This window comes from Poecilia reticulata, chromosome 8 (assembly GCF_904066995.2).
Source record: "Poecilia reticulata chromosome 8, P_reticulata-male-v2, whole genome shotgun sequence".
NCBI lineage: Eukaryota > Metazoa > Chordata > Actinopteri > Cyprinodontiformes > Poeciliidae > Poecilia > Poecilia reticulata.
In genome coordinates, this window is record NC_088837.1 from 17519776 (window position 1) to 17529317 (window position 9542).

Sequence of the window (9542 nt, forward strand, 5' to 3'; positions counted from 1 at the left end):
AGTCAGCAGTGAGGTTGTTTATTCTGTCCATTGCAACAACATTTTTACTGTCTTCTACATTAGTGAAACCAAATAACTTCAGCAACACATGGTACAACACAGAAGAGTCAGCAGCTTGGGGCAAGATTCAGCTGTACGTTTGCACCTCAAGAACAAATCACACCTTTGTTGACAATGATGTCCAGGTTCTGGACAGAGAGAACATATGGGTGGAAAGAGAGGTGAAGGAAGTCATTTTTGTCAAAAGGGAAAAAACACTGATAGAAAGCGTTGCAGTTTCAGCTTTCAAGCATCTGCAACCCTGTTTTGAAACGTATTCCAAATAAATTACTCATTCCGTTTAGACACCTATTCAGGAGTCTTTGTGAATTTTGGAGATTCACAGTTGAGCAGCTTGGAGGCCCATTTTTTAAGTACATGGAGACCCAGCGTCCTTGTAGCACATTGACTAAATCAATGACTCTGTCTTCCCTCACCTGGCTCCTTTGGGTCTCTTGCTTGGTGTGGGTTGTGTGCTTGGACACTTGGTTGTGATGAGCTTCATTAAAAAATTTGTGTAATTCTGGCTGGTTGTTGTAGTTTTTGTTATATTGTTAAAACTTAGACACAGTTTTGTTTTCCACCAGGAAAATTATTCCATGTCTTGCTTGAATAAATCTTAACTAGAGATCACTATTCATGTATATTTTGACAATGGCAAGCCTTTAAATAGATTTTTATTGAAGCTCTGTTCAAAATCACCTTTTTTTGGTGAGGTGCAGACTAATCATTCTTCTAAGTTCAAAAGCTGTAAGAAATATGTTCTATCAAATTAAGTAATTAGGCACTTCCAATACAAAATGTAGGAAGATAGACAAGCTTGTTGACTGCACCAAACAATAGAAGCATACAAAACAAATCCTCAAATTAAAGTTGATTACCTTTGTGTTGCATGAAATAATTTCAGGATTTCCCACAGAAAACTTGCTAAGCTAGTTTGTTGGGGTGAAAAGGCATTCCTCCAGCTGCACACAGTGTTTTCATCATCTATCCATTATCATGCATCCTTGTCCGTAGTGGGTTCCGGAGGGGTACTGGTGCTTATCTCCAGCGGTAAACAGGCGAGAGGCGGGGTATATCCTGGACAGGTCACCTGTGCCCGCCGTATTGTTGTTTTAAAAATGTTGACAGTAAATGTAGAAATATCTACACAACTATACTGTTGAAAACAACAAACAAAAAAAAAAAAAACACAATTAAAATAAATATTATTTTTCCCCCCTTCTGTTAAATCTTAACTAGTAGATCTAAAAAGGCTTTATATTGCCGATCACATTTAGAGGCAACCAAAGGCATAAATGAACTCAGCAGCCACTTGAACACCCCCAGAAATTCAGGGGCCCCCATAAACATAGCATTTTAACATAAACCATAGAACCAGAATTTTAACACTTGTTTGTTTACTGAGAATTACAGTGATAACAATTTTTAGTGGTTTATCTGTCAGTTTAAATTTATATGTTGTTATTTTATAAAATATAACAATTTGCGCTGTTGTCTTGGCCAGGGCACTGTTGTAAAAGATACATTTAAAAAAAAATATCAGTGGACATATACAGCTCCCAATGCAGAAAACTCCCAGCACAGATGGCTCATCTAAACTGTGAGGGAAAGAAAGGCAGCTTCGTACATCGAGAAGCAGTGTGCCACATTAATTACTGCCCCTGTGCAACAAGTAGTGTCCTGAAACCTTTTATTTAGTAACAGAAAATAGGAAATGTATGTAAAAATAGTAAAAGTGAAAATAAAATACTTTGCAGAAAGTTTAAAATTCATCCATTCATCCTTTTTCTTACACCCATATCCCCCTGGGGTTGGGAGGGGTGCTGGTGACTATCTTCAGATGTCAACGGGCGAGAGGCAGAGTACACCCTATACAGACCACCAGTTCATCGCAGAGTTTTGAAAATGTTTGTATTAAAAACAAAGTCAACTTGCTACACTGACAGGGAGAGTATTTCCCCTTCGACAGCCAAGCCAAGGCAAAATCTTTTATTTTGTGATGAGTGGACTTTTTTCTGTGTGTCAGGGGCAGGACTTGAAGCACGTAAGCTATTTTGTCTAATTGTACCTTAGCCATATGTACCAGGAATTAAGAGAGTTACTTCTGCTGCTACTTGCAAGAGAGTAGGCGGAGTCTTTTTATGCTTTTAAGTTTGCAAAGATTAAAAATTGTTTAACATTTAAACTTAAGATTTTAAGGACCTAGCAAGTTTACTTTGCAAAAGTGCAAAGAACATCTTCATAGTTATATTGTTTTGTTACCATAGCTCCAATCTGATGCTATGAGTTTAATCTTGAGTTTGAGCTCTGTTTGTTCACAAATATCTCAGCAAATTACAATTATCACTGATTGCTTTTAATCTCCGCCATTGAACTTGGCCCTTGTGGGGATCAAGCTTTTTAATTTTGACTCTGTTTAAACCACCACCACATGAACACTGTCCCACCGAGAAACGAAAACAAAAACTTTTATCAAGTTTCAGCGCAGACACCATGGTGCCAAGCTTAATGCTCAACCTAGAATGAGAGAATGCTGAAAGTAGGGGAGTGACCACATATGGAAAGAAATAGCTTATGACATGATCTGGCATTATTATGATAGGCTACTAAAATTACTTACAACAACACGGAACTTCTCCATCGACCGCCACCTTATTGTGGCGGAGGGGTGTGAGTGTGCCAGTGATCCCAGGTGCTATGCTGTCTGTGGCTTCATGCCTCTGGTAGGGTCACCCAAGGCAGACAGATCCTGGGTGAGGAACCAGACTAAGCGCAGCCCGAAGACCCCTTATGACAGACAAGAATGTTAGACTTAGTGTTCCCTCGCCCGGACATGGGTCGCCGGGGTCCCACTCATGTTGGTGAGCACCAGTGGCATGTTGGTGAGCGCCAGTGGTGGAGAAAGTACTCAAAAAATTTACTTAAGTAGAAGTACAAATACACAGACAAAAATGTACTCAAGTAAAAGTAAAACTGCCACATTAACATTTGTACTTAAGTAAAAGTAAAAAAAGTACTGGCTTTTAAAAATACTTAAGTATTAAAAGTAAAAGTACTTGCTGAATGGATTACCTAATCGCTAATATCATTAAGTGTACCGATCGTATTTAGTTTTAATACATTAGAAATGTGCCATTTTAATGAACAATGCCACAGATAAAGCATGTTTTTATTATGGTTACTCTGTAACTTAGTTTAGATTTAGATATGTGATTCTATGCATCATAATTTCAGGGATGGAAACATCGTCTCCTGTCCTAACATAACATGAACTTCACTTTTTTTTGCTACTAGTGGCATTTATATTTAAAGAAATCCAACATAAATGGGATGGAAAGAAGGTGGGTGGGAGAGGACAGGCAACCAAGGAGCCAGTAGCAGTGTTGTAGTCAAGACCACCTACTCAAGACCAAGTCAAGACCAGTACCCCGCGCTACGTGACACAAAAAAATTTACTTTTACCTATCAAAATTGCTTCTCAAATTGATCTGAAAGATCCACATTCCTATAAAAAACTAGATATTAAATACTTAGAGCTGAAATAAATTTAATCAGTAAAGATCCGTCCAGAAGAATCGGATCGTTCCTGAATATCATACCACTATATTGCACTTTGGTACCAGCTGACACCTGTTGACTGACACCTCAGTCAACACCTCCACACAATAATTCAGGGCATGGGTGACAGCTTTTTTTCATCGCAGATGCAACATGTGTCTCTGTACAGCTAGCTTTGCTAGCAAAATGTCCACGGAGCTTACCTTTCTTTAAGCTTTCCTTCCAAGTGACGCTAAAAGTTGGACGAAGTCCCCACCTTCTGTGAAAGCAAAGCTCTGCTGATTTTACATGTCGCCATATCGATTTATGCAGCGCTATTATATTACTGACATTAGACAGACATATTCTCCCGCTCAGAGGAAACCACTGTGCATGTCCTGGAGCTTCGAGTGCGAGTAAAGGTGGAGTCGATGGGTGACAACAGACATAAGTCACGTTATTGCTCGGATTTTACGGCGCCACCTTAAGTCCCTGAACTTCACATTTTAACGGAAAAAAAGAGCAATGCGACTTGGATGTAACAAGTAACGCGACAGTTTTGTAGAAATGTAGTGAAGTAGAAAGTACAGATACTTACTGTAAAATGTAGTGGAGTAAAAGTAGAAAGTATCCATTATTAAATCTACTTAAGTAAACTACAGATACACGAAAATTGGTGGGAAGTAACGAAGTACTTGTACTTCGTTACCAAGCGCTCCACTGGCGAGCGCTTGGTGGCTGGGCTTTTTCCCATGGAGCCCAGCTGGGCTCAGCCCAAGAGGAGACATGGGTCCCCTTTCCAATGGGCTCATCACCTGTCGTAGGGGCCAAAGGGGTCAAGTGCATTGTGTGATGGATGGTAGCCGAGGGAAGGGGCCCTGGCGGTCCGATCCTCTGATGCAGAAGCTGGCTCTTGGGACGTGGAATGTCACCTCTGTGGTGGGGAAGGAGCTGGTGTGAGGCTGAGAGGTTCCGGCTAGAAGTAGTCTGTCTCACCTCAACGCACGGCTCTGGTTCTGGAACCAGTCTCCCTGAGAGGGGCTGGACATACTTCCACTCTGGAGTTGGCCAAGGTGAGAGGTGCAGGGCAGGAGTGGGCATACATGTTGCCCCCCATCTCGACACCTGTACATTACGGTTTACCCCGGTGAACGAGAGGGTAGCCTCCGTCCGTCTACGGGTAGGGGGACGGGTTCTGACTGTTGTTTGTGCTTACAGGCTGAACAGTTCAGCTACCCACCCACCCAAGGGAGTTCCCTCCTGAGGACTTCCTTATTCTGCTGGGGGACTTCAACTCTCACTTGGGCCATGACAGTGAGACCTGGAGGGGCATGGTTGGGAGGAATGACACCCCCAATCTGAACTCGAGCGGTGTTCTGTTGTTATATTTCTGTGCTCATTACGGATTGTCCATAACAAACATCGTGTTCAGGCATAAGGGTGTCCATATATACACTTGGCACCAGGACACCCTAGGCTGCAGTTCGATTATTGACTTTGTCATTGTTTCATCGGATTTGCGGTCGTATGTATTGGACACTCGGGTGAAGAGTGTCACCACCACTACCTGGTGGTGAGTTGGCTCCAGTGGTGGGGGAGGATGCCGTTCAGACCTGGCAGACCCAAACGTGTTGTGAGGGTCTGCTGGGAACGTCTGGCAAAGACTCCTGTGAGACGGAGCTTTAACTCCCACCTCCGGTAGAACTTCGAACACGTTCCGGGGGAGTTGGGGACAATGAGTCTGAGTGGACCATGTTCCATACCTCCATTGTTGAGGTGGCTTATCAGGGCTGTGGTCGCAAGGTTGTCGGTGCCTGTCGTGGCGGCAACCCTCGAACCCAGTGGTGGACACCTTCGGTGAGGGATGCTGTCAGGCTTTGGAGAGGTCATGGAGAAAGACTTCCATACGGCTTTGAGGCGATTCTGGTCCACCATCCGGCGTCTCAGGAGGTGGTAGCAGTGCAGCACCAACACTGTTTGTAGTGGGGATGGTGTGCTGCAGACCTTGACTTGAAACATTGTGGGCCGGTGGATAGAATACTTTGAAGACCTTCTCAATTCCACCAACATGCCTTCTATTGAGGAAGCTAAGCCTGGGGACTCTGGGTCAGGCTCTCCAATCTCTGGGGACGAGGTCACCGAGGTGGTTAAAAAAACTCCTCAATTTCAGGGCCCCAAGGGGTGGATGATATTCGGCCGGAGTTCCTTAAGGCTCTGGATGTTGTAGGGTTGTGTTGGCTGATGCGACTCTGCAATATTGCATGGACATCGGGGGCAGTTCCCCTGGATTGGCAGACTGGGGTGGTGGTCCCCCTGTTCAAAAAGGGGGACCGGAGGGTGTGCTCCAATTACAGAGGGGTCACACTCCTAAGCCTCCCTGGCAATGTCTATTCAGGGGTCCTGGAGAGGAGGGTTTGTCAGATAGTCGAAGCTCGGATTCAGGAAGAGCAGTGTGGTTTTCATCCTCTCTGTGGAACTCTGGACCAGCTCTTTACCCTCAGCAGGGTCCTGGAGGATGCGTGGGAGTTTGCCCAACTGGTCTACATGTGTTTTGTGGACTTGGAGAAGGCGTTCGACCGTGCCCCTCGGGGAGTCCTTTGGGGGATCTTCCGGGAGTATGGGGTACCGGGCCCTTTGATACGGGCTGTCAGGTCCCTGTACGACCGGTGTCAGAATCTGGTCCGCATTGCCGGCATTAAGTCAGGCTTGTTTTTGGTGAGAGTTGGACTCCGCTAAGGCTGCCCTTTGTCACCGATTCTGTTCATTACTTTCATGGACAGAATTTCTAGGCACAGCCAAGGTGTTGAGGGGATCCGTTTTGGTGGCCTTAGGATCGCATTTCTGCTTTTTTGCGGATGATGTGGTCCTGGTGGCTTCATCAGGTCGTGATCTGCAGCTCTCGCTGGAGCGGTTCGCAGCCGAGTGAGAAACGGCCGGGATGGGGATCAGTGCCTCCAAATACGAGGCCATGGTCTTGAGCCGGAAAAGGGTAGAGTGCTTTCTCCCGGTCAGGGAGGGTGTCCTGCCCCAAGTGGAGTAGTTTAATTATCTGGGGATCTTGTTTTCGAATGAGGGAAGAAGGGGGCGGGAGATCGACAGGCAAATTGGCGCAGTGTCTGCAGTTAAGCAGGCGCTGTACCGGTCCATCGTGGTAAAGAGAGAGCTGAGCCAAAAAGCGAAGCTCTCGTTTTATCGGTCGATCTACGTTCCTACTCTCATCTATGGTCATGAGCTTTGGGTCATGACCAAAAGAACAAGGTCCCGGATACATTCGGTCAAAATTGGTTTTCTCCGTAGGGTGACTGGGCTCTCCCTTAGAGATAGGGTGAGAAGCTCGGTCATCTGGGAGGGACTCAGTATAGAGCCACTGCTCCTTCTCGACGTGAAGAGCCAGTTGAGGTGACTTGGGCATCTGGTCAGGATGCCTCCTGGACGCCTCCGTGGTGAGGTGTTCCGGGCATGTCCCACCGGGAGCAGGCCTTGGGGAAGACCCAGGACATGCTGGAGGGACTACGTTTCTCGGCTAACCTGGGAACGCCTTGGGATTCCCCTGGAGGAGCTGGAACAAGTGGCTGGGGAGAGGGAAGTCTGGGCCTCCCTTCTTACGCTGCTACCCCCATGACCCGACCCAAGATAAGCTGAAGAAAATGGACGAACGGATGGACCAAGTATGATAACTAAATGCGTTGATCTTCTTGAAGGGTACAGAGGTCTCGTTGGCAAGGCGAGGCACCCTCCTTTAACAATGGTCGGGGAAAAACTGGTGTTTGTCCCAGCATGTTGTCATAAGACTTTGACTTAGCATTTTCTCTTTGGTACAAGGACAATCGCAGGTGGCTTTGGGATTGAGAATTTAGTTTCTTGTGGGTGTTACCTACGTACTCAATTATGCTGCTGAACTGACAAATCAAATTACTTTACAGATACAACACAATTGAACAGAATCCTAACAGACTCTTAAATAATAAAGAAGTTATTATTTAAGAGACAGTGTTACATCAATAGCTTTTGATGTAATAAGAACCATTGTTACATCAAAGACATAAATGGCAAAACCCTAATTTTCTTATTGGTGCTATGTTTAAACATTTTGGTATTAAAATGAGCTTGAAGGTCCTCTCTGTAATGTGATGCAAATGAAATGACACACATTGTTAAATCCTTTTTAGTCACAGAAGTGCAGGTGGTCTTGAATGTGCCCTTCTCATCAGGTTTCTAAAAATAGCAGTGGGTTCTGTTTTAATGACTGATTACATCTGATCCCTATTCAGGGACTGCCTGGTTAAGGGTTAATGGCTCCATTTGCTTTCAAGTTTTTGCTGATGAGCACATTAAGTCCACTGGCTGAGTCCATACAGATCATAATGGAACCATAAATTTCTGTAAAGTCAATAAAAAAGTATATAAATTCCAGTGTTCAAACTTTAGACCTCTGTTGAAGAAAACCTGTGAACAAGTACAGTAAAATTTAAATAATAAAACATAGGCGAAAACGATATTCTCCAGTTGTTGAATCCTATACTGAAATGCGCAATCTTGGCCAAAAGCAGATTGTGACTATGTTTAGAATTTTCCAATTACACTCAAGAACTTTCCTAATTGTTCACATGGATAAGTGATGAGATGGTTATCATTGTATTAGTCTTTTTGAGATACAGCAGGGATCACTGACTATTTAATAATATTAAATATGATATACATTAGTCTCGTGTCAACTTGAACTTTCCCTTTGTATAGCTTCAGATGCATTTTTAAAGGCTTTTTTGTAGGAACCTATCTATGCATGTGTGGATTGATTTATGATGAACTAGATAAAGCATTTTGAGAGATTATATAATTAGAAATGTAAAGTCCTTTAAATAGATATGTTAGTATGCCAATATATTGACAGTTACTTTACCAGCTCCTAAAAGGATACAATCTCTAAAGAATAGTTTTGTTTTAATAACTGATTTCATATTGTTATGTGTATGTTTCACCCAGGCTCGCAACTTCAAACATTTAAATGTATAATGCAAGTTTAAAACGGATGTAGTAGTGATCATTTACATGTAAAATTCATTTAGGGTTAGAATATCAAAACCACATGTGATTGATTCGTCTTTCTCTTTATGAGATTTTTTAATGTGCACAAATATTTTTTTTACTTTGTGGTTGTAATATACATTTTCACAGGTTAAGAGGATAAAAAAAACACAAACTACTACCTATAAATAAAGTTTAGGACATTCTAAAATTTGAGTTAAGGAATCATCACATATTTTAGCAAAGAGTACAATTCAACGATGCACATGTTTATTACATTTAAGGTTGTTTTACTATTATTAACATTAGCAATGCAAAGTTTCAGATCTTAAATGTATGTAAGCTAAGTAGTACATAGAATTTTTATCTTAATTACTTTCAGTTTATGGTTAGCTATTCACAAAATTAGAAACGCAGCCATCACTAAATCTCTACCCAGCATGGAAAAGAGGGGTGCTGTGGGGGAGATATCATATTTTATAGACCGCCTGTCCAAATTATTTGATGACTGCTCACATTTTCAGGGTATAAGCTAGAGCAGCACAAACCAAAATAGGACGGCATCTGCTAGTGTTGCCTCGTGTGTCAGGGTGCAAAACAGATGACAGAGGCATTTTGAGTACTTATAAGTCGGACAATGTGAACGTTGACTGAGTTACTCACTTGAGGCATCTGTTGAGACAGCTACATGTTCAGTTTTACTATGTGATAGATGTAGGAATACAGTGTAGCAAGTGAATATAAAATATCTTCCTGATACAGTAAGTGTTTGAAGAAGTCTTTACATATTTTAAAATTGGATTTGCTCTTGTTTCGATGTAAATTCTTCTTGGAAGAGCATTGCTTCACAATAGATCTAAAACTGCACACATAATTTAATGAAACAGTGTTAAATGTCTTTCTGCTAAGATGTAGAAGCTCAAAGGAAACTAAACTTT

At 42.7% G+C, this 9542-nt stretch overlaps 1 protein-coding gene across 1 annotated transcript in view; it reads left to right on the forward strand.

Annotated features, from left to right (window-relative positions):
• Nucleotides 1-9542, forward strand: part of xab2 (XPA binding protein 2) — a 110363-nt gene that overhangs the window by 64221 nt on the left and 36600 nt on the right. The window lies entirely within an intron of this gene.